The 17,361-nt window shown below is 47.4% G+C and overlaps 1 long non-coding RNA gene across 1 annotated transcript; it reads right to left on the bottom strand.

Annotated features, from left to right (window-relative positions):
* Window positions 1–4,425: 4,425 nt before the first annotated feature.
* On the bottom strand, window positions 4,426–5,369 carry LOC124652018. Its single transcript, XR_006987549.1, has 3 exons — window positions 5,258–5,369; window positions 5,045–5,179; window positions 4,426–4,706 (listed from the first exon to the last, which is right to left on the bottom strand). It is a non-coding gene; the product is annotated as an uncharacterized LOC124652018 (long non-coding RNA).
* Between the last annotated feature and the right edge of the window lie 11,992 nt (window positions 5,370–17,361).

The following is a 17,361-nucleotide window of genomic DNA, read 5'->3' as shown; positions in this document are numbered from 1 at the left end:
ACTACACGCATCACTTGGTTTCTTACTGGGGAAAACTTGTCGATGTGCTCATCATACCTTCCTCTTGGAGTTCCCCAACCGTGTGCTCTGCACTCATCAGGGGCCCACGAAGATTGTACAATAACCAAGGTGGGTCCATACGCCGGTTCCAACGAGGAAGACCTACAAGAAGAAGGATTCTTGATGAACAAGACAAGAAGGCGTTGATAAAGGAAAGTCTAGATTAGATTTTATTGTAACCTAGTCGAGTTCGAACAGGACTCTCGAGACCTGGCCTGCTATATAAAGGTCAGGAGACAAACTGACGAAACACACAACAACCATACGTAGAATCACCGCAACTTAGAGCACAAACCCTAGAATCATTGCCTCTCGGCAAGACAACCATAGCAGCCTATCGGCTACCCCATTGTAACCCGATATATTCGATAATCAAGATCATACAAGCAGGAAGTAAGGGTTTTACTTCATCGATGGGCCCGAACCTGAGTAAATCTCTCTCCCCGTTTGTATAGTACCCGATGTCTCGTGCTAGCCTGTAGGATTCCGTCAACCCTAAACTCCCTCATGGTGGGCATTGCCGAGGAGCTCCCTCGTCAGGGTGCAATGTACGTCTGAGAGAAAAAAGTGCACTGTCAGAGAAGAACATGTGTACGCTACATTCCACATATATGTTGCGCGCTAGCTTTCAGGGAATACATGCTACTTCATGCGGTCTCATGCCGTTTTCACTGGAAGTGGTCTAGATTTGAACTACGCATCCTATGATCGCCGCCTCTCTTCCGCCTCACTTTTGGGCTGAGGCTATTTCCATTTCCACATATCTCATCAGCATATTCAACCCTCTGCTGCTCTATAGGGTGGTTTCCTCTAGAACGTATCTCCGGTCGCCGGCCTCTTCGTTTATTTGGTTGTGCTTGCTATGTTCTACACGCTTCCCATGAGTGCACCAAATAGACACCTCAATCTATTGTGTATGTTTTTCTTGGATATAGTGATAGGCATAAGGGTTGTCGGTGTTGGGGTCACGTTGGTTGTCAGGCGCGTATTTCTCGGGATGTTACTTTTTTGCATCCATTCTACCCACATCCATCCTCCTCGATCTTCTCAGTGGAGGATATATCTTTTATCACTTTTCCTGATACACCTCCCTCAGTGCCTCCTATTTTTACTCCCCTTCTCGTCGCACAGTTGTTGATCTGATGACGCCTTCTTATACACCTTCATCATCTATGTCATCCCCGTTTCATGAATCTCCACCTTCTTCTACACTTTCTCCTTCTCCCTTGTCCCATGACTCTCCACCTTCATCATCGTTATCTTCCACATCTCCGTCACCTCATCCGGTGATTCCTTTGTGTCCCACTTTTCCTTTCTACTATACTCGCCATCTACGTGCTATGGAGGAATCCACTGACGTGCCATCTACTTATGGTGTGCCACCTCAGTCAACCTACGGTCTTCGACCTCATCCTCATCCCCACCCAAACGTTGTTTCCCTGGTCGTTATGGTCTCTCTGCTGTCGTTGAGATGACATGTTATCGAGATGTTGTTGGTCATCCTGAATGGCAGCTTGCGCTGGCACAGGAAATTGTTGCGCTTGAGCGGACCGACACATGAATTTGATACCCCTTCTCCCGCTTTCATCCCATCACATGTAAGTGGGTCTATATATAAGATTAAGACTCTCCCTGATAGTTATGTTGAGCGCTACAAAGCTCTTCTTGTGGCTCGGGGTGTTCAGCAGGAGCATGGTTGTGATTATAATGAGACTTTTGCTCCCTGTAGCCAATATGACAACTATTCGTACACTTCTAGCTATTGCATATTTTCGCCACTGGTCCATATCTCAGCTTGATATCAAGAATGCCTTACTTAATGGTGAGTTGCGTGAGGAGGTTTATTTGCAGCCACCGCCGGGTATTCTATTCCCGATGGCATGATTTGTCGTCTTCGTCTCTCTCTTTATTGCCTTAAGCAAGCCCCCAAGCCTAGTTTAAGAAATTCTCATTTGTGGTGACTGTTGCTGGTTTTTTGCCCAGTGCTCATGATCTAGCGTTGTTTGTTCACCTTTCTTGTTGTGGTCAGAATCTTCTTCTTCATGTTGATGACACGATCATCATCGTGACGACCCTGAGTATATTGCCTTTGTTAAGGCCCGTCTCAGTGAGAAGTTTCATATGTCCAGTGCTCATGATCTAGAGTTGTTTTTTCACCTTTCTTCTTGTGGTCGGACTTTTCTTCTTTATGTTGATGACATGATCATCATCGTGACGACCCTGAGTACATTGCCTTTGTTAAGGCCCGTCTTAGTGAGTAGTTTCTTATTTCCAGTCTTTGTCCTCTTCGATACTTGCTTGGGACTGAGGTTTCCTCTACTGCTGATGGCTTTTGTATTTCCCAAGAAAAGTATTTCCATGATCTTCTTTCTCGTGCTACTCTTGGTTATGAGCGCACAGTTGAGACTCGTATGAAGCTCAATGTTCACCTTTGTGCTTCTTATGGTGACCCTTTTCCGATCCAATGCGTTAATGTCATCTTGTTGGGAGTGTTGTCTATCTCTCGCTGTCACTCGTCAATATATCTCATATCCTATTAATATTATGAGACCGTTTGTTTTTGCACCCACTTCGTTCCACTATAGTCACCTTCGTCATGTTCTACGATATCTTCATGGCACTATCTCTCACCGTCTCTTCTTTCTCAGTTCCAGCTCATTACAGCTCCAGTGCCTACGTGGATGCTATGTGGGCTAGTGATCTTTCGGATTGCTTCTCACTTTCTTCTTACTCGTGTTTTTCTTGGTGGTTCTCTTATTGTTTGGAACATGAAGAAACAAACTGCAGTTTTTCATTCGAGTGTAGAGGCTGAGTTGCGAGCTATGGCTCTTCTGACGGCAATGGTTACGATGGTTATTGGAGGATTTTGGTATTTCTGTTACTAGACCTACTCCCTATTGTCAGATAGTACATGTGCTATCAGCATTGTGCGTGAAGCATGAGTTTACCAAACATATTGGTGTTGATACTTCGTAGGTGCACGTTGGTATGCATGATCAAGTTATTATTCTTCTGTATGTGCCTTCCGAGTTATAGTTGGTGGATTCTTCATGAAGGACAAGAATAGAGCGCATCATGGATTTTACCTCTCCAAATTGAGTGTTGTGGATGCACAATAAGTTTGAGGGAGGGTGTTAGTGAGATATTTATGAGTTCCCTTTGGTCTTTGGGCTTTTACCTTCTACATGATGGTCTTTGGCCTCCTAGTGTGTATATATGATGGATTTGCCCTCTTGTAATGATAAGTTGCTATTCCTCATGACATTCACATATATTTCACTGCTTTGGTGCATAGAAGATAGAGAGATTTACGAGCACACCAGTGTTTCGATTTTTTTTCTACATTACTCATGTTCACTTCTGAACCTTAACGACCCTTAATTTTTCAAACAAACAACCTTTTATGGCGATTAAATTAACCCTTGACTACTTCATCAATTGAATCTTATTGCATATATTCATATAGGTAATTTAATATGTGTCCTTCTAGTAAACCATTTATACCTGCTACAACGTGCAGTGTGTCCTTCTAATTCTACAGATATCATATGAAAATATATTTCATGATGTATCTAATGATACTGTCTTTGTATTTTACATGATAATGATCTTTTGTAAATAATTGGTTGAACTTTACATTGTTTAGGCTTTAAAAAATAATATAAGTCACTTTCTTTGAAACCGAGGTAGTAGCATCCAAACATGTTGGACTTATTACAGCTGCAATACGTACACACTACAGGAAAATCTGGCATTGCCGTGTGCCAAATGAACACGGCAAAGAAGCCCCGGAACACGGCAAAGGCTTTGCTGTGTGCTAACACACGGCAAAATATACACGGCATACATCCCTACGGCAAAGAGCACTTGGCCGTGCTCCTTCAACATGTACACGGCAAAGACCTTTGCCGTGTGTTTTCCACGCTGCACGGAAATGAAAAGTAACTTGACGTGCCCAGATGGAGCTGACGGCGCTCAAACTTTGCCGTGTACCAAAGAACGACTCACGGCAAAGAAACAAATGTTTGCCGTGTGTCCTCTAGGTTGGAGCACGGCAAAGAAACAAACGTTTGCCGTGGGCTCTGCAGTTTGGAGCACGGCAAATCTCCAATTGTTTGCCGTGCGTCCTCCCAGTTTAGTACACGGCAAAGATTGAATAGTTTGCCGTGTGCTGTTGCCCATGCGCACGGCAAAATCCTGCCCGGGTCGCCCAACCATTTTGCATCTTTGCCGTCCCTGTACACACGGCAAAGGCCCATCTTTTTTCCTATTTTTTGCTTATTTCTCTTTGATCCATATATTTCAAATACAAATAAACAGTAGTAACCCAATACACAAGCTCCATAATATGCATATAGTCCATAACATACATATAATCCATAGTCCATAACACAAAATCCTTCACAACATATAGTTTATAACACAAGTACGGAAGCAACATAATACAAGTCCATAGAAACATAGAGTCGAAACATATAGTTTCTAACACAAGTTCGGAAGCAATATAATACAAGCCCATGGAAACATGTAGTTCATAACACAAAACCGGAAGCAACATAATACAAGTCGATAGAAACATAGAGACCATCAACGGAAGCTCCACATGTAGACCACAACGGCGAAGATAAGCATCCTTCATGCATATCCTACACGTTTGCAAGCAATATGGTAAGTTCAAGCAAATACAAAAAAAAAAGGATAAAATGAACAAGATATATGGTCAAGTTCCAAAATGCACATGAGAGTAATTAAAGTGGCTCACATGAGACGAGAACATTCTACAAGTGGATCACGTGAGAGTAATTCAAAATCGAAAGTTCAATCTCTATGTCTACATTTTTACAAGTAACGAAGCAAAATGGTCATGATCAACCGCTATGTCTAAATTTTCACAAGTACTATGAAGCAATATGGACAAGTTCAAATTCTATGTATAAATTGGCAAGCAACAAGGACAAGTAAATGCGATGGTAGGAGAACTAACCTGGAGTCACAACTTCCTAGCCACATTCTGATTGCTCAAGACATGTGAACCCGCCATAGGAGGCACCGGTGGGGTTCCCTCCTGATTGCCCAACCCACCAAGCGGCATATTGTTGGAGCCAGACGAAGGTGGTGCCTACAACATGGAAAATTGTGAGCATTACACAACAAGCACTAGACAGAGATTGGCACTTATTCTGCAAAGACAACTTACCCACGGGAAAGTGAAAGGAGGAGGAGCAAGAGGAGGAAGAGTCACGCCACCCGGCTGCATAGCAAGCATGCGCATGTGATCTTGCTGTTGGCTCATTTGTTGTGTCATCCACTCCATCATCTTCTGTTGTTGTGCCAGCTGCTCCTCCATTCGTTGGGCTCTTGCCTCTGCCTCCTCCACCTGAGCCTACATTTGTGCTTGCAATGTCATGAATATTACAATGGAAAACTTGTAATGAAATGTAGATGACCAAGGATGAAGGACATACCTGGATTCTTTGCATAGCTACACTCGAAGGCGTGGGACGGGTCTCTATTTGAGGATCGGAGCTCGTCCTGCCACGACGGAGCTGGCGGATAGATGGAATGGTCGCAGGATGGATGCAACCGTCACCAATCCATAAGCGACCATTCCTCTTGCCCTGTCCCGCTAGCACGGCAACCTCAGGGTCAAAGGGGACACTGAGGGGGTCCACGTCTGTGCCATGCATCTCCCCCAACTTCTTGCAGTACTCCGTATGCCGGAGCTCAGATCCATCACTCACCCACATCGACCCCTTACGGTCGGGGTCCGGCTCGTCGAGGGTGCGTGTCCTCTTCCAAACTGTAAAAAAGCTAGGCTCCACCTTTGTCTCCCTTCTCTGCAAAGAAAGCATGAAGATACGTGAAGAGTGACACATTGAATGAGTAGAGAACAATTTGATGAGCAAGAATGAAGAATGCATTTGCTAACCTCCTTTTGAATATGACCGGCGAGGGAGAGGCTGCCTTGGCGGTGGCATCCACGATGGCCCATCTCTGCTTTCCGTTTCACACCATTGTCATGTTTCTTCTTGAACTCTTTACTTGTCCAATACCGTACCATCGACTCGAAGACTTCTTTGTTGGCCAATCCTACGTACTGAGGTGGCACCTGCGTACACAACACAAACATATTAATGAAACTAGACGGTGGTCACCAAGTCAATAATACAAAAATGAAACTACCTGCAGATACTGCCACGGCTCCATGGTAATCTGACGGGCTTTTTTCTTAGTTATGCGGATCTTGCGCATCTCAGCGTACCAGTTGCGAACGCACCACACACGACCCTCGTAGTGCATGTCTCGGACTTGCTTCGTCGCAACGGCGTTAGCCACAGAGTAGCAAAGAAGACGGTGCTCCGGGTCTGGTGCAAAGTATTTCTACAAGGATGCACAAAGCCATTGATAGTTAAATATCAGCTTTTACTGGATTAGAAGATAACTAAATCTGGTAGCTGTGTAAAAAAACGAAGTAGTACTGAACACAAAGCAAAGCAGGGACACCCTGTGTACTACAGAACGCTTTTTTCCTTTCATTTACAGGCTCGCATGCCTAATGATATGTTTTTGCATGTGAGCAGGTCATACATAGTGTGTCTACCGTAGCATACTGTAGCTTTGTTTTAGGTTTAGCCTCAACCGTGTGCATGATAAGAAGTCAAAGAAACTTACCCAGAAATCGTCGAGAACTCTCTGCTGGGCATTATCGAACTCGCCTTCCGGATCCTTTGCGTACATGTAGTGCTTCCATGTCCAAGCTACACACTGGCTACCAAGGATTTTAGACACAGGTATAAACCCAGGGAAGTGCTTCCTTACGAGGCATCCAAGAATGCTCGAGTAGACGCGTGGCGGCTTGACGTCATCCTTATACTCGAATGTCCTGCACAAACGACCAAAATGGTTATTAGCACATGGTGATGAAAAAATCAACATTAGAGTACAAAAACTAATAAGTAGTGAAATTAGTAAGTGGGTCAAAGTACTAACCTTTCACCTGTTGCTATGAGCACGATCTTACCAGCAGTGTTGAGCCAGTCGTCCAAATCGGGGAGGGACGAAATCCCACGACAATAGACAGGACGTGACCCTGGCAATATCTTGCGCAACTCCTCATCAGGATCAACAAACTCCTCGCCCTCCTCCGGCGGGTCCCACTGCCTCGAGTCCACCTCCGAGTCATCCCCCTCCTCCCCATCATCCCCCTCCTCCCCGTCATCCCCCTCCTCCTCGTCATCCCCCTCCTCTCCCTCATCATCCTCCGACTCGTCCTCTGACTCGTACATACCTCCTGACGATAGCACATCGTGGGCCGTACGAAAAAAGACCGGGTGCATCAGATCCTCGGGCACCTCCTCCTCCTGCCTCGAGTGCACCTCCTCCTCCCTCGGGTGCTCCTCCTCCACTTGCTGCTCCTCGGGTGGGTGAGTTGCTAGCCGTCTACTCCTCGGGCGTCGCAGCGGCGCAGCTCGAGGACTAACTGGCCGTCTACCTCTCTGACGTGGCTGCACCTCGGGTCGTGGAGGACTAGCTGGCCGGCGAAGTCCTGATCCTGAAGCTTTCCCATCCTTCTTGCTCACAAGAGATGCCAACTTCTTGACTTTTTGGACGCCCTTTCTCATACTCTTTGCGGCCCCTCCTCCTCGTCCCCCTCTGCTTCCTGGCATGTTTCAACCACCTGGCACTGAAGAAAGAGTATCTTCGTTAGTACACATGATAAAAAAGAATGGTGTAAATAGGTGGAAAAAGAAATTAGAATGCAACAAACCACATACATAGAGTTCCATCCACGAGTCGAGTATACAAACATAACACAAAGTTCTTACAAATATGCTAGCTTTACAATCACTAATACATAGATTTGCCACAAAACTTCAGTAGCCTGTGTCAGCATCATTGGGAGCAACTATTGGACCACATGTTTCTTCATCGCTATCATTTTGGTACCACCAATCATCCACAAAACCTTCAGGTGGACCAAACACATCCTCGGCTGTCCAAAAAACGTGGACAATCCGAAAGAGTTACGGTTATAAATATGCAATTTAATGCATATTTATTCGCGTAACCCTTCCAAACAGGAGACACCTAGGTTTCGCGACTAACTTGGTTATCTAGACACAGAAATAAACTATATGCATAGTACAAGAGAGGCGAATGATTCTTACCCTCGAAGCGTGATCGATCGCCGAAGAAGATAACCAACTCTCCTCCAAAATGCCCTCTACCAACAATGAAGATCACTGATGCATATCCTGCATGGAAAAGAATGATGTACATCACTTAACAGTACAAGAGTGGCGAATGACTAATAAGATTTGATATAGATGACATCGCCACTCAGAGTTATAGAAGTGGATTTATGTATTGGTTAAGTTTTAATTTTTAATTATTATAAAAGCAATTGAATTATGTGGTCAAATTTTAGTGTGTCAAAAGTCGGGTGATGATTTTCCTTTGGTCTAATATAAAACCTCACTAATAGTATAGTTCCAAATTACAACAGGGCAGAAACACATGCATCCATTCCAGGACCGGGACCAGAGTTCCACGATTTACCCAAGCCCCACAAACTTCTGTGATGATTTCTAAAGCGCCGGATATAGACACAGCGCCGCTGCAATTCCAGAATCGAACTAACTGGAGGCGTACCAGAATCGAGAATCATGCTGAACGTTTCTACAGAGGAACGCAGAACTGAATGACTACGGCCACTAAAACGAAAAGAAGAAGGGCCAGGACGGGTGCGGAGCTCACCGCGAGGGTGGTGGCGCAGCGGAAGTGCTCGGGGATGGTCGACCGCGCCGGGAGAGGAAGTAGAGCGCGGCGTAGCTCCGGCTCCGTGTTCAGCGACGGCGAAGAAGGAGGACTCCGCGGCGTAGCTCCTGGGGCTCGTCCATGCCGTCTGCGCACGGGGTGGCCTGGGCCGGGGCGGCGGCGGCGTGCTGGCGCCTGGGTCGGCGGCGTGTCGGGCTGGGGGCTGTGGCGTAGGGCGGCGGCGGCAGGGTGGGGGCACGTACGGGGGCGGGGGCGACGGCGGCGGCGGCGGCGGCGGCGGCGGCGGCGTGGGGCGCTGGGGGCGGACGAAATTGGGGAATAGTTTGCAACTTTTTGGCCAGCCGGTGCGGGGAAAAAGTTAATCCATTTTCTTTGCCGTGAAAGATAAATCTTTGCCGTGTGTATTTCCCAACTTTGCTGTGTAAGCTAATATTTGCCGTGTGTATTTCCCAACTTTGCTGTGTAGTCTAATCTTTGCCGTGTGTACTTCCTAGCTTTGCCGTGTGTATTTATAAAAAGGCACGGCTAAACCATCATTTGCCGTGTGTAACAGCAGATTTGCACGGCAAATATTAGGAATTTTGTCCTTTTTTTTGCCTTTTCATAGATTTCAATTCAAAAGGTACCGTTCTATATTTCGTCAAAATGTGTTTAGACTATTTTAAATAGTTCAACTACACTGGCTAGCGCCTAATATGAGCTTATTCTGGCAAAACTATGCCTGTCCGGAAGGCAATACCTAGATCATTTGTCCTAGAAGCCATATAACTCTATAGTGTGGTAACTCTATAGTGGGGAATGACCGCCGGAGCACCGAAATGCCACCAAAACTTGCATGTGGGACCTAGGATATGTGTGGAGTGTGGTGGAAGGTGTGATTCACCAAATGGTGCAAGGCATAGCTCACATGTGTGACCTTCATCTCTTTCGGGCGATAACACTTGGAAGATTACTCGATTTGTAGGCTGAAGTGTCCCGCTGCGGGTATACCGGGGGCTACAATGTGCCAAAGAGTGCCAAGCCTGGCTTTCTATGTGTATATGGCCTAAACAAAACTAAACCTATCAAAAAGTATGTTGGTGGAACCTCGCGCGGTGAAATCTAGGGGGGTAGACCCCACGAGGCACGCGACGACCGTTTTCGGGGGGATTACCGCGAGCACCGGAATGCCACCAAAACTTGCATGTGGACCTAGGATATGTGTGGAAGTGTCTTGGAAGGTGTGATTCACCAAATGGTGCAATTCATAGCTCCCATGTGTGACCTTCCTCTCTTTCGAGCGATAAAACTTGGAAGATTCCTCGACTTGTAGGTCGAAGTGTCCCGTTGCGGGTATACCGGGAGCTATAATGTGTCAAAGGGTACCAAACCTCGCTTTCTATGTGTATATGGACTAAACAAAACTAAACCTATCAAAAAGTATGTTGGTGGAACCTCACGCGGTGAAATCTATAGGGGGTAGACCCCCAGAGGCACGCGAGCCGTCGTTTTCGGGGGGAATGACCGGCTGGAGCACCGGAATGCCACCAAAACTTTCATGTGGACGTAGGATATGTGTGGAAGTGTCTTGGACGGTGTGATTCACCAAATGGTGCAAGGCATAGCTCCCATGTGTGACCTTCCTCTCTTTCGGGCGATAACACTTGGAAGATTCCTCGACTTGTAGGTGAAGTGTCCCGCTGCGGGTATACCGGAGGCTATAATGTGCCAAAGGGTGCCAAACCTGGGTTTCTATGTTTATATGGCCTAAACAAAACTAAACCTATCAAAAAGTATGTTGGTGGAACCTCGCGCGGTGAAATCTAGGGGGTAGACCCCCCGAGGCACGCAGACTGCCGTTTTCGGGGGGGGGGATTTACCGCCAGAGCACCGGAATGCCACCAAGCCTTGCATGTGGACCTAGGATATGTGTGGAAGTGTCTTCGAAGGTGTGATTCACCAAATGGTGCAATTCATAGCTCCCATGTGTGACCTTCCTCTCTTTCGGGCGATAAAACTTGGAAGATTCCTCGACTTGTAGGTCTGAAGTGTCCCATTGCGGGTATACCGGAGGCTATAATGTGCCAACGTGTGCCAAACCTGGCTTTCCATGTATATATGGTCTCAACAAAACTAAACATATCAAAAAGTATGTTGGTGGAACCTCGCATGGAGAAATCTAGGAGGGTAGACCCCACGGGGCACGCAGAACGCCGTTTTCGGGGGGAATGACCGTCAGAGCACCGAAATGCCACCAAAACTTGCATGTGGGACCTAGGATATGTGTGGAAGTGTGGTGGAATGTGTGATTCACAAAATGGTGCAAGGCATAGCTCACATGTGTGACCTTCCTCTCTTTTGGGCGATAACACTTGGAAGATTACTCGACTTGTAGGCTGAAGTGTCCCGCTGCGGGTATACCGGGGGCTACAATGTGCCAAAGGCTACCAAACATGGCTTTCTATGTGTATATGGCCTAAACAAAACTAAATCTATCAAAAAGTATGTTGGTGGAACCTCGCGCGGTGAAATCTAGGGGGGTAGACCCCCCGAGGCACGCAGACAGCCGTTTTCGGGGGGGATTACCGCCAGAGCACCGGAATGCCACCAAAACTTGCATGTGGACCTAGGATATGTGTGGAAGTGTCTTGGAAGGTGTGATTCACCAAATGGTGCAATTCATAGCTCCCATGTGTGACCTTCCTCTCTTTCGGACGATAAAACTTGGAAGATTCCTCGACTTGTAGGCTGAAGTGTCCCACTGCGGGTATACCGGGAGCTATAATGTGTCAAAGTGTGCCAAACCTCTCTTTCTATGTGTCTATGGACTAAACAAAACTAAACCTATCAAAAAGTATGTTGGTGGAACCTCACGCGGTGAAATCTATAGGGGGGTAGACCCCCGAGGCACGCATACCAGTCGTTTTCGGGGGGGCGGAATGACCGCTGGAGCACCAAAATGCCACCAAAACTTTCATGTGGACGTAGGATATGTGTGGAAGTGTCTTGGAAGGTGTGATTCACCAAATGGTGCAACGCATAGCTCCCATGTGTGACCTTCCTCTCTTTCGGGCGATAACACTTGGAAGATTCCTCGACTTGTAGGCTGAAGTGTCCCACTGCGGGTATACCGGAGGCTATATTGTGCCAAAGTGTGCCAAACCTGGCTTTCCATGTGTATATGGCCTAATCAAACTAAACCTATCAAAAAGTATGTTGGTGGAACCCCGCGCGGTGAAATCTAAGGGGGTAGACCCCCCCGACGCATGCAGACCGCCGTTTTCGGGGGGAATGACCGCCGGAGCACCGGAATGCCACCAAAACTTGCATGTGGACCTAGGATATGTGTGGAAGTGTGGTGGAAGGTGTTATTCACCAAATGGTGCAAGGCATAGCTCCCATGTGTGACATTCCTCTCTTTCGGGCGATAACACTTGGAAGATTACTCGACTTGTAGGTTTGAAGTGTCCCACTTGCGGGTATACCGGCGGCTATAATGTGCCAAAGTGTGCCAAACCTGCCTTTCAATGTGTATATGGCCTAAACAAAACTAAACCTATCAAAAAGTATGTTGGTGGAATCTCGCACGGAGAAATCTAGGAGGGTAGATCCCCAGAGGCACGCAAACCGCCGTTTTCGGTGGGGAATGACCGCGAGCACCGAAATGCCACCAAAACTTGCATGTGGGACCTAGGATATGTGTGAAAGTGTGGTGGAATGTGTGATTCACCAAATGGTGAAAGGCATAGCTCACATGTGTGACCTTCCTCTCTTTCGGGCGATAACACTTGGAAGATTACTCGACTTGTAGGTTGAAGTGTCCCAGTTGCGGGTATACGGGGGCTACAATATGCCAAAGGGTGCCAAACCTGGCTTTCTATGTGTATATGGCCTAAACAAAACTAAACCTATCAAAAAGTATGTTGGTGGAACCTCGCGCGGTGAAATCTAGGGGGTAGACCCCCCGAGGCACGCAGACAGCCGTTTTCGGGGGGGGGGGGATTATCGCCAGAGCACCGGAATGCCACCAAAACTTGCATGTGAACCTAGGATATGTGTGGAAGTGTCTTGGAAGGTGTGATTCACCAAATGGTGCAATTCATAGCTCCCATGTGTGACCTTCCTCTCTTTCGGACGATAACGAGTTGGAAGATTCCGGCCACGAAATTGCACCTAGGCCGGAAGGGAAGCCAATGAAACCGGTGGACCTATGGTTCGCGTATCGAAGATTAGGCATCTCGACGAGCAACGGAAAAGAGGCTTCGGTGGTGGTCTTTGGAGAGAAATGGAGGGAGACACGGCTATACGATGACGTAGGGACTCAAAGGGCGAGAAAAAACGATGAGAAGAAAGAAAATGGAAGGAAAACGCTCTTCGCCGTGTGCCAGGGTAAAACACACGGCAAAGGTGGTCCTTTGCCGTGTATTTGTCACCAAACACACGGCAAAGGGCCATCTTTGCCGTGTGTTTTACACTGACGCACGGCAAAATAAAAGGCGCGAAATTTCTTCCGCGCGGGAAATGTTGGGCGGGAAGAAATGTCGCGCGCGAAAAGGAAGGAGTTAACGTGGCCCTAATTCTTTGCCGTGTGTCTATTAGAGGACACACGGCAATGTTGCACTGTTGTAACGGTTCCGTCAACTGCTAACGATGATGACACGTGGCTGGGCTCTTTGCCGTGCTTGTTTTTTTGCCGTGTGTTTATTTCTCGCTTTGCCGTGTTCACTTCTTTGCCGTGTGTTTATTTCTTTTTTTGCCGTGTTTTTTTCTTCGCCGTGTGTTTTCTTCGCATTTTACCGTGTACTTTTATTTTGCCGTGTACCTAGTTTCTCGGAACACGGCAAAGTGCTCGTTTGCCGTGTTCCGCGTTGTTTGGCACACGGCAAAGAGTCGAAGACACGGCAATGCCAGATTTTCCCGTAGTGACATGTTGTAAACCATGTATATTCAACGATCACAAACAAAAGAAACAAACAAAAAATTAAGCGGTAGGCAAGCAAATTAACGTATGGATGTAGATGTGAGCTGCATGCATGCTTCGATTACTTGGGTGGCTTGTAGTAGCCGTAGACAGAGTAGAAGGTCTGCAGCACGGTGAGGGCGAGCAAGACCATGGCGACGACGACCGACGTGGTCACCCACGGGTTGGTGAAGTAGTTGCTCACCAGCGCGGCACGCCAGCGGGGCCACCTTGCTCTCTGGTACGTGTTGACCTCCTGCATCAGGCCGGCGAGGTAGTTGCGGTCGTCGGAGGTGTGCGCCTCCTTGCAGAGTCGGCTGAAGAAGCCCATGGCGACATCGTCCCTATCGCCGTTCATGTGGTTGACGAGCACCCCGCTCCGGTGGAGGAGGCGCACGTCCCCGGTGGTCTTGATGAGGCAGTCCATGAAGATGGCGTACGCGGTGAAGCGGCCGGGCGTGGTCGGGTAGGTCTGCTCGAAGGCGATGAGGTTTCGGAACAGGGGTTCGCTGTAGTCGAACAGCTGGAGCGGCGGGATCTCCAGGATGCCTCGCCGGCGGTGGAAGCTGACATCCAGGAAGCTCAGGGCACCGCGCTTACGTGCGCAGAACTGAACGCCGGCCTCCTCCAGCTCCGTGGCGCACGGCACCCACCGCGTGAGCTCTGGCGCCAATAGTGCGGCCGGCTGCTGCTGGTGGTGGCGGATGGACTCGTCCGAATTTGACGGCGGGAAGTCGACGGAGAGGTAGAAGAGGTGGAGGAGGTGGTGCACGTCGTGGCATTGAATGGGCGCAGAGTGCAGACGAGGAGGATGGAGCGAGCCGAAGAGGTGGAGTCCGCCGCTGACGAGGAGGGCGTCGTCGCGCTCGCCGGTGGTGGTGTTGCCCATGACCTTGAGGTGCTTGAAGAGCTTCCGGACGACGAAGAAGGGGACCTGGTTGCTAAGCAGCAGCAGGTCGCGCTTCACGGTTCCCCACACCCAGCATCGCCCGAACAGGTGAGTCCACTCGTCGTAGTCGCTCTCCATGGCGCCGCCACTTTTGGCCATTCGTGCGTGCTTGAGCAGGCGGTACAGGACAAAGCAGCCGTCCAGCAGCATCGTCGTCGCCAGCTGCTCATCATCGCCCTGGTCGGAGGAAGAAGAAACGCTGCCACTGTATGAGGCACGAATCCGCGGCAGCAGCCGCACGATCGTGTCGAAGCAGTTCCGAAGCAGCGGGCCATGTATCTCCGGCGACCATGCTGCCGATTCTCCTCCCACCACCAGCTTGCGGACGCAGCACCTCTTGTAGTGCTCCAGCATGAGGGGGGTCTCCGCATCGTGCCGCGCGGACAAAGACGCCGTTTCTGGCTCCCTAATCCACGTCGCACACTCCCTCTAGCACTTTTTTCTTTTTCCTCTTCGAGCTGGCCTTACTAATCTTTTCTTTTTTCCTTCTTCGGGTATCTATTTTCTTTCCCAATTGCCTTGCTTGCTCACGTCGTACCAAAGCTGCTGGACAATTAAAACGCACGCGCGCGGCATCTCAAAGCTGCTGCTCAACTCTTCTAAACACCACATTACATTGCCAACTAACTTCTTCAACGAGTACATAATACTCACACACGTACATCAAAAGCAAACAATTAGACCTTAATCATCGGACCTCTACTATTTTCAGGAGTACACAACGAACACAGCCCCTCGATCAATCAATTTCATCATGCAACTACGTACACAGTTAATCAAGCTAGCTCCATCACAAACACCACTCCCTCTCACGTAGCACATCAATCACCGCTAGGCGCTAGCTACTACTGCCTGCCTATTACAACAAAATCACCTCATCATCTGCACATTACTCACGTACACCAACCAAAAAGAAGAAAACAGGATTAGGCTACTACTCACTATATTACCATCAGCAACACAACCGGTCCTACCACAGCCAAACATACGCGCCCCGCCGCCGATGGAGCTGTGCCATGTCGCTATTTGCCGCGAATGCTGGCCCACACTTCACGCTTGCTTGCCTGAACCTGCACCCACACAACCAAACCGCAGCAAAGCCAATCAATCAAAGACAGAGAAGCCACGGCGAGTAAATCTCAAAGGAGGCCCAAACGAAATCAGACAGGATCCAGAAACTTCCATGTAAACCCACAGTCCAATAAGAAGGTCAATGTTTAGTCCTCCACGTCGCTTATCCATTTCAACTAGAACAAAAGCATGGACAGGTCAACAAAAAGCAAGCATTGATACTTACATATAAGCCTCCCCATAACAACAGTCTAACATACTATGATGGTCACACAAAATTCAACTCGAATACAAATACTAGCTACAACAGCACAGCGAGAGCTCCTCGACATATTTCTAGCAAAAGAGCTCCATGAGAAATGTACAGACGTTACATGACCATAAAAAATGATGTAGACGCAAAACTGGAGACTACAGGCCAGCAATGAGCATGTACAGACACTACATAATCAACTATGTACATACGACTAACAAATCGGAGCTATGAGGAACCAGAATCTTACGTAAACACGTCGAGTCCAAGCACACCGCTGCCGTTGTACAGGACCTCGTTATCCTCAAACAAGAACAAAGCATGGTCAGGTCAACCGCAAGGCAAACACTGAGATTTATACAAGACTCCAAATAAGAGCCGCTAATAAAACAAACATGTACCCTTCATTCGCTCATCCATTCGTTTACCCAGCAAGCAAAAATACTTGGACATAAGAAGCATGCCAATATGTATCTACTACTTGAAACCAAAACAGAGGTCGCTGTCCTCCTTGTTATCCTAAAGAAGAACAAAGACTACCAACATTGCAGCAAAGGAAAACAACTACTAAAACAGCAATATTGCAAGGACAGGGTATCTGGAGGAGAGAATGGAGAACCAGAAACTCGCCCAAAACACATGGAGTCGAAGAAATGAAGGCCACTAACGTCATTTAGTACTCCTCTTTATCTTCAAACAAGAGCAAAGTGAAATGGTCAGCAAAGCAAACAATCTTCAAACAAGAGCAAAGTGAAATGGTCAGCAAAGCAAACAATGATATACAGAGAAGACTCCAAAAAAAAGACGTCTGATTCATGGCATTCATGACCAGATTCTAAATAGAAAGAAGCCAATTATGATTTTCAGCTTTCTAAACTATGTTTGTTAATTACCAGGGTTCCAAAATTACTACTATATGAATCATTCAACAGCTAGATAAAAAGCAGCTTTGGTTCAAATTACTACACATTCTAGAATGTGAATCAGCGGGATGAAACTAATAATGGATAAATAGTAAACAACTCTTTTCTTTTATGTCTCGTGGCTGTCTACATATAGGATCCAGCTCACAAGTTCAACTAGTAAAGAGACAATACTACAAGTCAATAATATTTTAGAACCTGAACATACAAACCAAACTATGACATAGTAGGTGAATACCAATAGCCTGACCAAATCAGCCAGAGAAAAGCAGCAACACAGGCAAGTGAATTAACAACAAAACGATCCAATTCATGCAGTAAATATAGTACAAACCGAAGCAGTGATTAATCAGAACTAGCAGTATCAAAAGCTAGGCTGCAGTACATG

This window comes from Lolium rigidum, chromosome 5 (assembly GCF_022539505.1).
Source record: "Lolium rigidum isolate FL_2022 chromosome 5, APGP_CSIRO_Lrig_0.1, whole genome shotgun sequence".
Classification (NCBI taxonomy): Eukaryota; Viridiplantae; Streptophyta; class Magnoliopsida; order Poales; family Poaceae; genus Lolium; species Lolium rigidum.
This window is presented reverse-complemented; position numbering and strand designations above follow the sequence as displayed.